This window comes from Tamandua tetradactyla, chromosome 4 (assembly GCF_023851605.1).
Source record: "Tamandua tetradactyla isolate mTamTet1 chromosome 4, mTamTet1.pri, whole genome shotgun sequence".
In the NCBI taxonomy this organism is placed as follows: Eukaryota; Metazoa; Chordata; class Mammalia; order Pilosa; family Myrmecophagidae; genus Tamandua; species Tamandua tetradactyla.
In genome coordinates this window covers 21653888-21671918 of record NC_135330.1, presented here as the reverse complement: position 1 = coordinate 21671918, position 18031 = coordinate 21653888, and the positions used below count along the sequence as shown (strand labels likewise).

Genomic DNA, 18031 nt, shown 5'->3' with positions numbered 1-18031 from the left:
GGCCCCAAAAGGTAATGGCTTGAGAAACTGATTTGGAAAATGAGAATTTATTATGTACCTCTCTTCATGTTTTTTGGAAAAAAAATTAAATTCTTGCCCAAAATCCACTTAATGACTGCCACCTGTACAATAATATAAAGTTGGATTATTACTTTAATAATAATCTTTATATATTTTCCCTAAGTCTGGTTGAATACTACTCACAGCTCAATATTAGCTCTAGAAAAAGAAAAAAAAAATCTTGAGAGCAATTGAAAAAATGCATTTGTTGGCAGCAGTTCCTGTCCTTGAATGCAAAATAAGTTCTGAGTGTATGTTCTATGGGAAGGAAAGCCTTTGTAATAAATAATATATTTCATAACAAGCAGGAGCATAAAAAATTGTTTTCAGTTGAAGAATTAAAAATGAAATAGAATTGGTATGGGCAAATGCTGCTCAGTATGAAGGATAGCTTTCGCATCAGGGATGGATATGGAGCTGAAAAAGCTGTAGTTGTTTTTTCTTTGATTTCCATTCTCCTCACACCAGTCTATGGCATATATTTTTAGATCTTCCTTGAATACCAACTTTTAGACTTAGTTCTCAGGTTCTATGACCCTGGATGATTTACTCATATTATCTTATTTAATATTTCAACTGCACAGATAGGCAAGCATGAGTATCCCCATTTTATATATGAATAAGCAGAGACTCAGAAAGGTTAACTCCCCAGGGTCACAAAGCTTAGCCTGTGTGAGTCAGCGCAAATTAAAGAAATAACGAGGGATTTCAGAATACATATCTAAAATACACTTGAGAGCAAACTGCTTTAAGTTCCTTCAAGCATCTGGCTGGCTGGGTGACCTACATGTTAAGAGGAACTTCAGCTTCCATTTTATGACCAAATAAAGGATATTTCCCTTAGGAATATTAAGGCATCCATTTACTTTTTTCTCCCTATTATTCCGTTTGTCCCTGAAGCAAGCTGGGTGTTTGGCAGGTGCTAGATTGTAAATTATTGCTCTAAATGGTGCCTCAGTGGTCTAATAATAATAAGGAAGCAGCTCCCACAGTGTCAGCCCCTAGACAAGGGAATAATTAATGCATTTATCAAAGCAGACGGATTTCAGACGACCTCAAATCCTGCTCTAAGTGAACTGGGCTTTATAACTTCTTTCCTATTTTGATGTCGTTTCTTTATTCTTGCTTCTTTCCTTTTTTAAAAGCAGTTTTACTGTTTACCTCAACTTTTCATTAAGACTACTCCATTAAAAAAAAAAAAAAGCAGGACCCTGAAGCCGAGTACAGAACATGGGGAGTGAGGAAGGGAAAAAAAATAACTGAATTACGGGCGGGCAACGGCGGCTCAGTGGGAGAGTTCTCACCCATCATACTGGAGGCCTGGGTTGATGCCCGGTGCCTGCCCATGCATAAATAAATAAATAAATAATCGAATTGTGGGGAGAAATTGCTCCCACTTTTAAGCTGGCAGTGCCCTGGCCTTTGTATTGTAATTATTGCTCTCTGGTTCAGATTAAGTATATGGCAGTATTGTGAATCACTGTTTACACACACACACACACACACACACACACACACACACACACACGCACGCTGCGGGTTCCTCAAAGGCAGCCTTCGTACTTGATTCACCGTGACTTTCCCAGGACAGTGCCGGGCAGATCCTCATACACCTGGAGGAGACGAAGGAAGGGTGAGCAGGAAAGGCGACGCCTGGAGAAGTCGATGCCTGCAGGCAGACTGCGTGGAGCTTACAGGAAAAGAATCCGAAAGTGCATGTGTGATGTGGAGGGAATCTGAAAAGGGAACATCTCAACGGCTAGAACTGGGACGCGAGAACGGGAACAGGGAAGGCCTGAGCAGGGACCACAAGGAGGAAAGAAAAGTGAGTTGAACTGAGAGGGTGAGGACGAAACAAAGAGCAGCAGCCGAGGCTGGTCGTGGGAAGAAAAGGAAAAAAAGTGGCCAGGAAAGGAGGGCAGACCCGAAGGAAGGGGCGTGAGGGGCGGCGGCGCTCGGGGCGCAGGCGGGGCCGCGGAGGAGGAGGAGGAGGAGGAGCGGCGCGAACGCTACAAAGTTACTTGGCCTGCAGCCGGCCCCGTTCCGCGTGCTGGTGGCAGGCGCCGGGAGGAGCGAAGCGGGGCTCGGCGGGCTGAAACCCGAAACCTCCAGTCCCCTAGCGCGGCCCGGAGGAAGGAAGCGGCGGCGGCGGCGGCGGCGGCCGAGGCGGGGAGGCGGCCCGACCGGGCCCTGAGCTGCCGCGGCGGCGGCTCCTCGGTGAGCACCGTGGGGGTGGGGTGGGTGGGGTGGGTGGGGGATAGGGAGGGAGAAGGGCGCGGGCTGGGCAGAGGGAGGCTTCCCGGGATGGAGCGGGTCTGAGTTCATTGTGCAGGAGAGGAGGGCGCGGGGACGCGGGCCGGGAAGGGTCCCCGCGTCCCCTTCCCCCACGCTTCCCCGCCCCCCCCGCGGCACTTTTTTTTTTTTTTTTTTTAATTCTCCCTGCGCGATCCTGGAGGCCGGGGCTGACCTCCCGGCCGCACCTCCGCCTTGCTTTGGAGAGCTGGAGGCGCTTTGTGAGAAGATCTTGGGGGCGCGCCGGGAGCTTCTGAGAGGCCCATCCCATTCTATTGGGTGCAGCTCGCCCCATTTTTTTCGGCGCCGCCCGAAGGTTCCCTCTCATGTCCCCGAGGAAGCGAGGACATCGGTGCGTGTTCGAGACCTTGCCGCGCGGGGCCGTGCCCCCTCCGGCCAGGAGGCTCCACGCCCTGCTCGCGTGGGAAGGGTGGGAGCAAAGTCTCGACCCCCGGCTGGGATCGGAGAGGACCAGGTGAGCCACATCCTCCCCTTCGGGCTCAGGGATCTGTCTCCCCGAGCCTGGGCGGGAGGCGCGTCCAGCAGTGGCGCGGCGGGTCCCTGCGCGGCGAGGTGGGCGCCTCGGCGCGTCCGATCCGCGAGGAGGAGATTCGGTTCGCTTTGGGGTACGTTGGCCAGCGCTCGGCACCTTCTGGGCCGGAGCCGAATTCCGGCGCAACCTTTTGACAAAGGCATGTGGGATGGGAACGTCTGTTGGATAACAAAGGATATTCTCGTGCGCTTCTGTCGCCTCGCCAGTAACCACACAGCCTTACGTTGGGATTATCTGTATCACATTTAAGGGGCTAATTCTGTTGTTCATGTTTCTTTCCTCCGTTTTGCAAAGTGCTTTGAAGAGCAGGTCATTTGATCCTCCTCCCTGTGAAGTAGGGAGAAAGTGTGGTTTTGGAGGGAAAGGACCCTGGTTTCTTGAGCTATCCAATGGGATAATGGTAACATCAGGAGAAAATATCTCAATGTAGCCAGAGGCTGAGGGAGGACGGGCATCCGTGCACCTCCTCCGGGTCCAGCTGGCCTGGGATTCAGCCCCAGCCTTTATTCCCCCTGGGATCAGGACCTGGAAACGAGCCTCTGGGAGCTACCGCCTTAGGGGAATAGATGGTTTTTCCGTATAATCGAGTAATTCATCGTACTGCAGCCACTGGGAGCAGGTGAGGAGAGGCATTTTCCAAGCCCCTGGTCAGAAAGAAAAGATAGAAGGCAACTTCGATCACCCCGACAGGGTCTCTTCATAACTCTCTTTAACTGTCATTCCTGCGACCCCCTTCTGTCGGTTCTTCCAGAGTGCCCCCTTTATTGTGCTAGTCCACATCTCATTTTATACTTTTAAGGTGTTTGCAAGCATTTGCATGTACATTTCAAAAATTTCATTCACACAACAGCCCAATGAAATAAGCACTAGTAGCTTATTGTATAGGTGAGGAAAAACTGAGATTCAGGGAGAAGTACCTCAGCCAGTGAGCAGACAGGATCCAACTTAGATCTTTTTATTGACTTGGCAGCACTTTTCACGTGGCCTTCATCACAAAGGACGGCCTCAACTCAGGATTTCTCCCTGCCCTACAGCTCTTCCGCTGTGGCAGTGAGAATGAGGGTCCTCATAAAGAGACCTGCGTGGGATTTTAGAAACAAAGTGCAAGGCCTCAGGTACCCAAAAGCATTCGTTTTGTGTTGCAGCTCTTGCTATGGGAGTCCTTTGAGAGATGGGGGAGGGCTGTGTGGTCAGAGGGATATAAGGTTTGTCTGGGTTCAGTAAAATACAGAATGGGCTGAACTGGAGCTGACCTAAATGTCAGCAGAAGGATGCAAAGCTCTGTGATCCTCCACCACTGCCTCTGGCCTGAGTCCAGGAGGAGGGCTGGGTGGGGGTTGTGGGCAGTGCCCTGCTCCCATCCCACTTTGACAGGTGGGGTAAAACTCCAGCACATTTTTGCCTCCTGATCTGAGTTTGTGGAACAGCTGGAAGTATTTTTATGAAAAAAGACCCCATATTTTTAAAACTGGCAACCAATTCAAAATGTTTTTTTAAAAATGTGCAGGGCAACCAAATTATGTTTGCAGGTTGGTCATGGCCTACAGGCTGTCAGTGTGCAACCTTGGTGTTATACTGTAGGAAGCACTTGTCATTTTGAGATACAGTAAAGCATGACTGGATGGGAGAAGTGGTATCCTGCTGTTTTTTCATTAAGAACACAACATTCTCCAAACTGGAGATAGCTGCTAGTGCTGCCTGGAGTTTGCAGGCAGAATTGATTTTGTGACTCGATATTTCATTCATTCAACCATTACTTATTCTTGTCTATGTTTCAGTCTTACTCCAAGACAGTGTGCTTACAATTAGTTTTTATCTGTTTCCTTGGCCATTTTATATGGTCAGCAGGTGAGAGGATGACATTCATGGCACATATATTCAGGAAACACCAGAAGCATGAAGGAAGGAGTTTCTAGTCTGGCAGGGGGTAAAACAGTGATGGCTTCAGTGAGGAGGTACTTTTGAATTTCATTTTGGCTTGTGTTTGTTTCATACTCAAGTAATAGGTGAGAGAGCATGGCCTTGAGAGCACAGTCTGAAGTCAGCCTGCATCCCAGCCCTGCCACTTTCACACTTGTGATCTTGGGTAAATAATGTAAAGCATGCCTGGAATATAGTAAGTTTTTTAAAAACATGAGTTATTATAGAATATTTTTTAAATGCAGAAATTTTTAAATGTAGAAATAAGTATGAAAAGTGAATGCTCCCTTCCACCTGCCTTCCCTTCTCACCCCCCACCTAAGAGTAACTACTGTATATGTATTTATTTCCAGCTCTTTTTCATCACATAATTATATGCCTACTAGGTCCAGAAATATAGTTGATTATATAATACAAGTTTATTTATATTATATTATAAAACATGATAAAAATAATATTATCTATATTTCCAGACTTCAGGACCAACACAAATATATTGAATATACTTTTACAAAAATACTTAAGTGGCGGTAATAGAAATTCTCTGGTTTCCTTTTTTTGACTTAATTTGACTTGGATGTCTTTAATATCAGTCACATGGATATAATTCATTCTTTTTAATGGCTGCAAAGTATTTATAGTGTGGATTCACTGTAACTTATTTAAATATTTCTGTATTGATGGACTCTTAGGTTTTTTCCATCTTGACCTATTATAAACAATGCTATAGTAAACATCCTTGTATATACATTCCTGTGCTCATGTAGAATATTTCTGGATAAACGATTCCAAGAAGTGGAATTGGTAGGTCAAAGGGTATGTATATTTTAAATTTTTATTTATACTCCATACCTGCCAAGTAGAGTATGTACATACACTTTAAATGCTGGTAGTCTTCCAAGTTAACCCTAAAAAAAAGTTTAATTGATTTATACTTCATCCATTAGTTCATCTTTCTTGAATAGCTTACAATTTCATTGATTTCTGGGGCTCTTTCTAAATTCTGAATTTTAATTCTTTTCTTGTTAATCAGTCATATATTTTACATGTTATGTCTCTCCCGATTTTGCTTATTTTATCTGTGATTGCACAGAACTTTAAAATTTTTATGAGGTTAAATCTATCATCATTTTTCTTTGTGGCTTTCACTTTTCCATCTTGCTTTCAAAGGCTGCTCTTGTCTTCCAATGATATTATAGTCCGTTCAGTGTCCTCTTTCCTCTCCATTCTTTCTTTGCTTTTTTTCCATTTAAAAATATTTATAATTACTGTTTCATTTCTTTTAAAATTTTCAGTTTACCTTTTCTCTGTGACACCAGGGAGGTCAGAAGGTTAGAACGTGTCGGTGGGCCTCTTTAGCCAAGTTAGCATTGGTATTTTCTTTTAATTTTACAGTGACTTTTTTTGCCAAGTCTTAGGAATGAGCTTTTCTACAGGTGAGTGAAGCCTGAGGAAAGGGCTTCTGAAGAATGGGAACAGGGTACAGAGTTCTGAAGTCGGAATAGTAGTATTTGGAGAACTGGGAGTGATTTGGGAAAGCTGAGATGGAGGATGCATGTGAGGTCTGGAGGGGACACACAACAAAGGCCTTTGTATTAACTGCAAATTAAATTCTGCAGGTGGCAGGGTATGACATGACATGATCAGGCGTGTGTTTGGGAATAATCACTCTGGCAGCAGTGCAGGGGACTGATTGGAAAGGAGGTGAGATCAAAGATAAGATAAAATAGCAATGTCTAGTAGTAATTTAGGGGAAAGACAGTGGGGATGCTGAGTGGGTTAATGAAAAATGAGGATAAAATTTTGAGTCAAAATTTAGTGATACATTGGCTGTCCATGATCGGGAATGGAACAGACTAACATTTATTGCTTTCCATACATTATCTCACTCAGTCCTGACAACCACTCTGGGAAATAAGTATGGAATTCCAAGTCCCATATATGCCCATTAATATAGCCAGGCCACACAGTCAGAAAATGCCTGATAGAACCTTAGCATAAGGATTACCTGGGAAGAGTTGTTTAGATTGTTCTAGGTTTCAGTCTTTAGTGATTGGGTGGTTTTGATGTTTTATTTGGGTAGAGAAAACAGAATCATTGGGGAGGGATGGAGACGCAGAGATCAGGAGTTCCATTTTGTAATGTTGTATCTGAGGTGCCTGGAAGGAAATGTCTCGTGGGTGGTTGGATATGAATCTGAATCTCTGAAGAGTTGCCTAGGCTAGAGATGGAGATCTTGGAGGCATTAGTTTTAAAATGGGTATATAGAAGGAACATATATATATATATATATGTACATACACTTTAGGTATCTGATAAGACTCTTTTACAAGTGGTAGACTATCCAGTTCAAATTGGCTTAAGGAAAAAGGAAAGTCATTGGCTCATTTCTCTAAAAAGCTTGAGTATATCTGGCTTCACGTGTGGCTAGATTCATATTTAAGGAACAAGATTAATTTCATCAGGACTCATTTTCTCATTTCCTTTTGTGCTGACCTTCCTTCATGCTAAGACTCTAAGCTCTCCCCTTGTAATGGTAAGGGGAAGCTGCAGGTTCAAATCCCATGGCAGAGGGGAGCTGGCTTTCTCCCATCTATTATCCTGTTATATATTGTAAACTCTGATTGGGTTAGAGGGAGTTGAAATATGCTGATCAGCTGAGGCATAGGCCATGTGTTCACATCTGAAGCCACATGGTCTCAGAGTGGGAGAATGTGTCCCCTAAAGAAAACTCAGGGGCAACTACCAGAGGAATGAGAAAGAGATACAGGAGGAGGTGAACAGTTACTTTCCTCTGTTGATGAGAAAGAAAAAAATAGTGCCCCAGGCAGCATTTTGGGAAACTGTAACACTTTCAGGGCAGGACAGTAAAGAACAGAAGAAGGGAGGGGCAGGAAGGAGCAGGATGGGGATGGGGTGGGGGGCAAGGGAAGAGGGAGTCTCAGAGAAAAATAAAAGTAGGCACGGCTACAAGATGCTTCAGAGAGCTCAAGGAAGGATCCATTGGATTTGCTAATTAGGAAGTATTGGTGACCTTACCTGAAGCCAAGGTAGTCATTTATTGAACTTGGATGAGCTTTTTATAGCTCATGAGGGTTGGTATTACTACCTTTTGTCTTCATTCCCCAACCCAGCCAGGGGATGGCCAGGTAAGGGCAAAGATGTGCTGATGGCAGATAGGAAATGTGGGCTTTGTTAGTAACTAGGTATGCACTTATCACTGTTCATAGCAGCACTGTTCACAATAGCCGAAAGGTGGAAGCAACCAAAGTGTGCATAAACAGGTGAATGTATAAACAAAATGTGGTATGTATATACAATAGAATATTATTCAGCTGTAAAAAGAAATGAAGTTCTAATACATCCGACAACACAGATGAACCTTGAAGAAATAGTGTTAAGTGAAATAAACCAGACACAAAAGGACACATAATTATATCATTTCCCTTATATGAAATACCCAGGATAGGCAAATATAGTGACAGAAAGTAGATGATAGGTCATCAAGATCTGGGGTGAGGGTAGGGAGTAAGGAGTTACTGTTTAATGGGCATAGGGTTTCTGTGGGGTGATGAATAAGTTTTGGTAATGGATGGTGTTGATGGTAGCTCAATATTCTGAATATAACTCCTATCACTGAATTGTACATGTGAAAGAGGTTAAAATGGGAAATTTTGTGATGTATATATATATCATGATATTTTATTTTACCACAATAAATATTTTATTTTACCACAATCAAAGAAAAAAAATTAGACGTATGCCTATGGACAACTCACTTCACTTCTTTGGGCTTCAGTTTCATCATCTTTAAAATGATAATACTGGGGTGCACGGGTAGTTCAGTGGTTAGAATGCCCGCCTTCCACTGCGGGAGACCCAGGTTCGATTCCCAGATCATGCACTTAAAAAAATATATATATATTACTAGAATTCTGCTAACTTCCAGAAGGCCTCTTTAAGCTCTAAAACTTTGGAATCTTTAAGCTTGAAGGTGATGAGTAAGTATAATCATTTTTCACCACCTCTGTTGTCCTGACTGTGGTCCAATTCTCTCACCTCCTCCCTGGTCTCCAGAGCTGCCTCCTGACTAGTTTCCCTGTTTCCTCACTTGCCCTCTACTGTCCAGTCTCCGGCCAGCAGCAGTGACCTTTGAAAACACGCCAGTCCCATCACTCCCGTGGCTCCCTCTACCGCAGAGAATCAAATCCGAACTCCTTACCTTGGTTGGCAGTACTCTATGTAATCTAGCCCCAAAGTCTGCCTTTCTTCTTTTTTTCTCACTCTCCTCCATCTTTCTTGTTCCTTAAATATGCCAAGCTCTTTCTGGCCTTTGGCAGGCGTCTTCTCTCTAGGCTCCTCTTCTCCATCTGTGCCTGGTTCATTCTGTCTCCACTCAATTGTCCCCTCCTCAAAGAGTCTACCCTACTATCCTATAGAAAACGGCCCCTACTCACAGCCCACCCTCCCTGTCTCTTCTTTTATTTTCTTCATGGCACCTATTGACTTATTTACTCATTTGTTTTCTGTCTGTGTCCCCTCACCTCCCAGAATGTAAGCTCCCGGAGAGAGAGGGTTTGTCCTGTCTTGTTCAGTGCTCCACCCCAGCTGTAGAGTAGAGCTCGGCACAGGGACAGGTCCTCAGTAAGTGTCTGTTGAGTGGCTGAGTGAGGAAGGAGAAGGGCAGGCTATCTGGAGGACAAGAACAAGGAGCCTCCAGGAACCAGTGGCAGTGTGGCTGTTGTGAGGGAGCGGACACCCCCTGTTTTGCAGGATTATAAATGATGGCATCTGTTTCAGTTGGTCATCAGGAGATAAATGTAGTTGAAAAGAATACTACTTTAAACCATTTGTACACAATATACTCGATTTTAGCAATATGATCTAAATTACTTTATTGAATTCTATGAGGATAATGAGCAAAAAACAAAAATTAAGTGTAAAACCAATTAACATTGTAATCGTTGTTTATCTTATGATGGAAATAACCATCTCAGCATAACTTCTGTCTCTTATCTTCTTGGAGCGTGTGTGTGTGTGTGTGTGTGTGTGTGTGTATTTTATTTTCTTTGAGCAGTTAAATAAGTATATACAGTAAAAGATAGCATGAGATGAACCCAAATTGCTTCTGTAGAAAAGGATTTCCCAACCTCAGCACTATGAGCATTTTCGGCTGAGTCATTAGTTGTTGTAGAATGTATAGCAGCATCTCTGGCCTCTACCCACCAGAAGCCAGTAGTATCCCACAAGTTGTGACAGGGAAAAATGTCTCGATATTCCAGATGTCCCCCGAGGGGACGGAGTCACCCCCTCATTGTGAACCACAGATGTAGACTATTGGGGTAGGAACTGACTTGCCTTGTTTTCTACAGTTTTCTGCTGGATCATTTCCAGACCCTCCCCAGTCATCCTGATTCTCTTCATTGACATTACTTTAACTTTTCTGCTTAAAAAGATGACATTTGCACTTTCAGGCGAAAGGATATGAGCCAGAGGAAGCACGGAATATCAACCCTTGCAGGCACAGATGGAGGTAAATTGGAGTTGCACATTCCTTATCCCAGCAGGTTGCTTGGCTGCTGGAGACCCTAACTGAGCTGAGCACCTGAGGTCCTGGAGCAGCTCCGCTCTGGGAGGGAACACTTTCCTGCAGTTACTCTGCAGTTAGGTTCCAGATAGCAAGGCTTTGAGTCCCTGATGGAGCCAGAGAAGCTTCCTCATGGCAGTCTCTTGCAGTGCATCCTTTCTCTCCTCCTGTTTGACCAAGTTGAGTAGTCAGATGAAACCTCTTCATCTTTAATTAAAATTTGAAGGGAAAAAAATAATTGCTTTTTTTTGGTTTAATGTCTTGGATAGCTTTCTTAAACATTTTTTGAATTTATTTTCTGACTGCCACTCTGCTGACTGCTTTCATGTGTACCTCGTATCTTCTCAACAAATCGTATAAAGTAGATTAATTCTGACCTCTTTTTTTCTGATAGAGAAACAGATTCTGAGAGGTTAAGAGAAATGCACAGGATACTGTGGAATTCAGGCATAGAAGCGGACAACATTCCACAGCCCATGTTCTTTCTGTTTTTATGTCAGGTCTAAGTGGATATTAATGAGTCGAGGGAATATAAAACATTTATTTTATCCCACATGCACAGTGCTGTTGGGAATTCAAAGGAGGAATTAAGGAGGAATTTATAAGCTCTCTGGAGAGGAAAGTATCTTTACCTAAAATTAAAACTGGGATTAAGAGAAGACATGCATGTCTGAAAGGATAACTAAAACATAAAAGGAAAACTGCAGATGGCAAGAGGTAGTCAGGGTCATTGTGGGGGTGGAATGTTCTGGAATGACTCAGAGTTTTGCTCTTAAGGTTAAGCTACATGTTGCTCACGTCAGTGGTGTTGAGGTGAGTGGCCTGGGAGAGGAAGATGACTTATGATGGTGGTCTCCAAGCTTTCTTAGGTTGCCCATGCCTTTTCCAGGATCCCCACCCATCCGCCATTTTCGTATCTGTTCCACTGGAGAAAATGACCAATTGCAAAAATTTGCTGGGTCAATAACAACTTAAAAATGAGCTTGAATTATATTGACTACAATACCATCTATAGACATGTGAAGAATAGCAGTTCACACATGTATATAATATCATTTGGTCTACAGATAGTGCTTGGGACGCCTATAGGTGGAAAGGCCCCTCACAGAAACTGCTCCCACAGTTTGGGAATGCCTGACTTAGGAGATAGCTTACTGAGAAAATAAGAAGTTAGCAAAATAGCCAGGAAATAGTCCACCTTAGAAATTGTTATGCAGATCTGTGCATATATCTTCTGCAAAGGTACTTTTGGATTCTCCAAGAAATTCATATTCTCTAGACTTGGCTTTGTCGAAAATTCAAATGGGTATGTCTTCAGTGCATAGCTTACATACCTACCTTTCTGGTGGTATAAAATTCTGTAGGACTGAGCAATTTTGCTTTTATATTCAGGCATTTCCCTCTTACTGTTTTAAAAAAATTACAGCTATATGCTGAGCTCCAGGCTTCTTTATGGAAGACACCACCGTTACTGATGCTGCATAAAGTACAGTTAGCATGTCATCCACCTGGCAAAATCCGGAGAGGTAGGAAATCAGCCCTCCCTAAATGTGCAGGAGAAAATGACATATATATGAGAGAGTCCGTACTTGGAGACCTTTGCACTGATGTCCTCCCTCAGGACGTTAATTCTTACATTATGCAAACTTTAAGAAGCTTGACCAGGGAAACTGCAAATAAGAATACCTCGTATAGGAACAGCTAGAGATTGAAACAAGGTGCAGAAAAACTTTGCAAAGGAGATAGAAAATATGCAAGGTACACTTGGTGTAAGAGGAAATAACTATCCTTATTAGTCTTGAGGACACTATTTCAGATCATATAATGCTGGCTCACAGTGATAACCCACGAGCTTAGGGACTGTGGGCAAGCCAACAAACTCCTCTTCAGGGGAAAAAGAAAGCAGTTGTGCAAGAATTGATCTCTAAACTTTTTCCAAGTCAAAATTCCATATGTTGGGCTGGCAACAGTGGCTTAGTGGCAGAGTTCTTGCCTGCCATACTGGAGACCCGGATTCAATTCCTGGAGCCTGCCCATGCCCAAAAAAAAAGATTCCATATGTGTCTGTCTTTAATGACCTTGAATCATTATGAAAAACATTTGTTGTATACTTTTTTTTATGACACATGAAAATGCAGGATACATTTTTATGAACTTTGTTTTAAGGCTTAAAACAAAGAGTTTTCATGTTGTAAGATGGTAAAACCCCAACAATTCAGGAAAAAGAAGATGTAATGTAGCCTGGACCAGGGTGGTGGTAGTGGAGACAGTAAGACATAGTTCATTCTAGATATACATCAAAAGTAGATTTGCTTTTGAACCAGAAAAGGGATGTGAAAGTAAGGGGTGAGTACTGACTCTATAGAGCTTGGGATCTGAGCAGCTGGAAGGATGGAGGTCCCATTACACGATGAAGAACGTGAAAGGAGCAGGTTTGAGAAGGGAAAGACGCAAAGTCTGGTTTTGGACACATTAGGCTTTGATGCCTGCAACATCAGGTGGAGATGTTGAGCAGTCAGTTGGGTATATAAGCCCTGGGGCAGGGCCTCCATTGGTTCAGTTGCCTGTTGAATCACCACGGCCACTTTTGGCAGCATTGGAATAACCTTGGGCACTTCTGATCTTGTGTGACCCAGCTTTGCTTTTGATATATTCTGGGATCCCAGTTCGTGGGCCAGTGTCTGTGGAGGCTCACCTGAGGTTGCCCTAGAAAAACTGGTGTTTCTGCCCTTCTCCCACTGAGGGGAATAGCCTGGTCTAGAAAGGGCTTCCCAGTAGACTTGGCAAAGGAGAAAAATCTGTCTTGTGTGGAAATGGAGACGTTATTTCTGTAGAGAGGGCTTGCTCTACCTTCATGTCATGATAGCCTCTCAGGGTGACTGTGGGAAAATCACAGCCGCCTTTCCTTCTCTTTCCCTAAAGTGTTTTTCTCTTGCGGCCTAAACCTCTTCCCTAGGTGGGTTGTCTTCATCATGAGTTCAGCTGGCTGTTGGTGAATTTCCTTGGGTGCTGAAATGGACTTTTCCCCGTCCTGTTGACTGGTGAACATGACGGGGGTGATGGCAGCTTCTGATATTGCTGATGTAAGCCTGGGAGATAAGCTGTTGCCCTTTTTAAAAATTCAACTGATATTGTATGGCTCAGCATCCAACTGTGCTTAGTACTGAATGTTCCTCACATTCAAACATATCACAACCAATGCTGCACACAGAGGTGTTTGATGAACAAAGAGTTGAGTTTTGTTTTCTGTGTAATCTGGGGGTCCCAGCTGCTGAGGTGGGTGCAGCACCATTCATGGTTTAATTCATCGGGCTAAGCTTTGAAAGGAACTGCTGCACTGCTCTTCATGAGGAATAATTCGTGCCAGACAGGGCCTTGGATTCCTCATCTGTTGTAGAAGGAGACTAGACTAGATGTTTTCTAAGGTTATTCTCATTTCTGACAGTCTGTGGGTGAGAGGCTGTGAAGATTGCTGGCTTCATTCATTTCATGATTCTCTAAACCCTGGGCAGGAGAGAAGTTAAAGAGAATATGCCCTGGTAATTTTTTGTGTTATTCCCAAACCTCAGTCTCTCCCCCGACCCCAGTCTGCCACTACCTGCTCCTATCTATTTGTTTGTTTCTCTCTTTCAATAAAGTCATTAGGCCAATAAAATATCATAGACTTATTAAATCTTTATTCATTCATTCCAAAACAGGGAGAGTGTTCCAAGCAGAGAATAGCAAAAGCAGATTGGAATTATAGAGTGACATTTTTCTTTTAAAGAGGAACAGATGGGTGCACATAGCACAGCTGGCTATGGGAGTACATGAAGGGGTTGGTGGGAGAGAAATCTGGAAGGTAAATGAAGCCCAACCATGTGGAATCCCATCCGTTATGGTGAGTGGATAGATTGAAGTTAGACTCACAGCAGTAGGGTCACGTGGACCTGCTTCCTGCTGTTCTCTTGATCTAGTCACTTAACCTTCTGAGCCTCAGTTTCCCCTGTTACTTATATAGCTACTTATTTATGTGATGCTAATTATTAACTCATTGACTCCTCCCAACAACCCTTTGAGGTAGATACACTCAGTACTTCTATTTTACAGTGGGGAAGCCAATGCCAAGAGAGGTTAATCAACATGCCAAGGTCACAGAGCCAGCAAGGGAAATTTGAACCCAGGCTCTTTTGAAATTTGAGCCAGAATCCATGCCTGCTCTTAATCTTTATGTTATGCCGCCTCTCTAAAATGAGAAGAGTAATTCCTGTCTCTCAAAGTTATTTGGAAGACCAAATGAGATGATGTATGTAGAATTTCTTTGTATGTTGCACACATGTCGGAGAATACTGATTATTAGTAGTTAATAATAATCAAGTAAAGCTCTGGAAATGGGTGAGATTCTCAGGGGTATAAGGAGAAAGGAATGGGTCAAGAATTGAACCTTGGGAAATGTCTATGCTTAGAAGCCAAGAGTTTGATTCTGGAAAGATACTTGACAAATTCACTGCTGACACCTGTGTGGACGGGGTTGGAGTCAATGGCAGAATCTGGAAAAAAGCCCAGGTCTCCAGATTCCAGCCCCTCTTATAGTAAGGGGTTGTGGAGGGTAGTGAGGTATTCAAATTGATAATGAATATAGAGAGACAGTCAAAGCCAGGTGCTCTACGTAGCAAGGCAAGAATTTAGAGAGGGACCATAGATCATTCGGTGTCCTGACTCTAGCCACTTTTCCTTTCCCCGTTGCATTTTCCTAAGCAGACCAGAGTGCAGACCTGGTCCACATGTTAAGTGAGAGGTTTTTAATAAGGATATTACTAGGTTTGTGCTGCCCTGGTGGGAAAGAGAGCGAAGCCCTGTGCATGGTAGCAGACTCTAGGTGGATGGGTGGCTGCGTCCCTCTGGGATAGCTGAGTCCAAACCCTTGCACCTGCCATCACTGGGAACAACCTTCGTGTGAGTGCTAGGGAAGAGCCGAGTGTGGGAGTGGGCCCTGGCACCTGGCCAAAGCCCCGGTAGTGCCCCAGAGTGCCTGTGATTTCTTTCAATGCATTGTGTGGCCTGGTTTGGGAGTGGGGTTGATGCTCTTTATTTCATTTACCTTAAGTGTAAAACAAAGTGGTTATAAGAACCTTCTTTCCCACCCCAACACTGCCCCAGCTGCTGATTAATGTGCATAAAGTGATTGAGGTGCTGAGATGAAGAGTCCTGGAGAGTACAGCATCCCAGTCACCTCACCTGGCCTTGTTTGAAGTGGTGTTTAGGAATACTTTCGTGCCTGAGGACTTGCTTTTGCTAACATCTTATGTGCCTACCTGTTGGCATTTGATTTCTTTAGAAGAGGAAATCTAGTGATTCCAGCTTTTCAGGTTGCTTGGCTCTTCATAGAAATTCGTTTCAGTAAGTTGTGGGGCACACGGAGGTAGCTTCTGGGCAAGTCGTGGAGAAGACAATGAACACCTGTCTAGCTTGGTTATATATTTAAGGATGTCAGAAGACATCCAAATCTTACTCCAAAAGAAACTTTTCTGTAATGCAGAATTCTGGAGAGGATAAGTGTGTCTTGCCCTGTCCTGTGGCCTCTAGTTAGAGAGGGGTCAAGACTTCTGCCTCCTTCTGACCACTGCAGACCTCACAGTGCTCACCTTGGGCCTGTTGTGTATAGGCTCTCAGGCTCACCCTTTGATGGCCTCCTTCATAAGAGGCATTGTGACGGCAGGAGAAGTCTCCTTTTCCTTGCATTGCCTTGCGGACTGGGACATAGATCTTCTGATCCCAAAGAGACGGGGGACAAGGAGCTTCTTTATGTTTCCAGGTGAGAAAGGTCCACGATACAAGGCAGGAGAAAAGGATAAGAACATTCAAGAAGGAGGCTGCGGGCAGGCAGAGCTGTGCTGGAGGAGTCAGTCCAAACTTAAAAAAGTTTGCTCCTGGTACCAATGTCCAAAGAGGTGGAGTCTTGAACACACTGTGTGCACCTATTCATGAATGGACCCATAGGTCTTTGCAAGATCATGATGTATCAGAACATTGGTCAGGGTTCTTTAAGTGGCAAGTGACAGAAACCCAGCCTGAGGAGCATAAATGAAGGAGAAAGTTCACTGATTCATATAACTGAGAAGAACAAGGTTCAGGTACTCAAAGCATTTCACCAGCATTTGTGGGTTCACTTGTGTTTTTTCACTCTCTTTCATTTGCTCAGCTTTATAAGCTGATAGGCTCTCTTTGCGTAGTGTCAGAGATTCTGGCCAGCTTTTTCTCCAACAGTTCCAGCCAGAGTCTGGGGCCTGAGGTCATTTTTGACCACTCCTGGACCAATCACTGCCACTCTTGAACTGGGCAGCCCCAGAACAAGAGCTGACCCATGGGACTGGGAGAGACTCTGGTCTTACCCAAAGCATACAGCCTAAAAATAAAGGATGGTTTCCCAAAGTAAAATCAGTGTAACCTTTTCAAATGGAAATGCCAGCATACAATGAGGGCTCACTGTGCCAGAACTGTTCTGGATGTTTTATTAAAATAAACTCATTTATTCCTCATAATAACTCTCTGAGGAAGGTAAAATTCATTTTCTAGATGAGGAAACAGAAGTCAGCTAATTTGCTAATAACTAGGACCTAATTTGCTCAAACTCAGGCAGTTGGGTTCCAGAGCCGTACACTTAACCACCATGTAATCTTTCTAACAAATGCAGGATGACAGCAGAATAAAGGAGGAAAAAGAGAAGACTATCATAAATTGGTCAAAATAAAAGAGTTCTGGGTAAAAAAAAAATGAGACTAGAGTACTGAATACCCAAATTTACCTAACAAAATAAGTAATGTTTGCTATTTGATGAGTGCTTCCCTGGAGGAAATCACCTTGAGCAAACCCATCCTTGCATGTACCCTTGCAACTCAGAAGTGTTTTTGGATTTCTTGGGCAGTACCAATCTCAGCACTCTCTAGTGTTGCTTTGTTTTTAACCCAGACTTATACGGATCCCTTACTTGAGTGACAAGACTTGGCTCTGAGTGACTTAAAGCTGTTGCCAATGATTGAATTCAACAGATGAGTCACTATTGCCAGGAAAGTTCCAGGAAGACTGAAGGCAGTTCCAGGAGAGGAGTGACCATTGTACACTGAGCAGTGGCAGTAGAGCCGAGTAAACATTCGGCCTTCCCTGGTAACTTGTCTGAGGGGTAGCCTTGCTTCTCAGGAATGGTTTCTGATCCATGTATTAAAACCTCAGTCATGTTACTGTCTAGGTGTTTCTTGGGCTTTCCATACAGTTCAAGGTGATTTATTTGGCCAGGATGGGAGGGGGTGAGTGTGGGAGTTCTGAAACCCCTTTATGTCTGGCAGCAGAACCACCTGGGAGAGCAGAGATATGAGTCACACCTAAATATGCTTCTGTTCAATGGGCCCCGGCTTGTCAGGCCCTGGCTAAGCCTCTGCTGATGGGGGCAATCCAAATCTCCTGTCTTCTTGTTCTTAAAAGCTGCACTCTGGGCAATTTGCTGCAACTTGGGCCTTCCCCGCTCTAGGCTTCCTGGCAGAGCCTGGGATTTTGGCTTTCCTTGAGTGAGCAGCTTGATGGCCCACATTTCTCCTCTTCCTCTTGAAAGGGGAGTTGGACCAGGGAGGACTTCCAGGACAGCA

At 44.0% G+C, this 18031-nt stretch overlaps 1 protein-coding gene across 2 annotated transcripts in view; it reads left to right on the top strand.

The window, feature by feature from the left end:
- The first annotated feature begins 1605 nt into the window (after positions 1–1605).
- Positions 1606–18031, top strand: part of GPR161 (G protein-coupled receptor 161) — a 48701-nt gene continuing 32275 nt past the window's right edge. The window contains exon 1 of one of the 2 annotated variants that reach the window (XM_077156893.1): positions 1606–1885. The gene's annotated coding sequence lies outside the window, so the exon portion shown is untranslated. Of the gene's footprint in view, positions 1886–2226; positions 2278–18031 lie in introns of those variants that run through there. The other variant, XM_077156894.1, reaches the window with a different exon arrangement.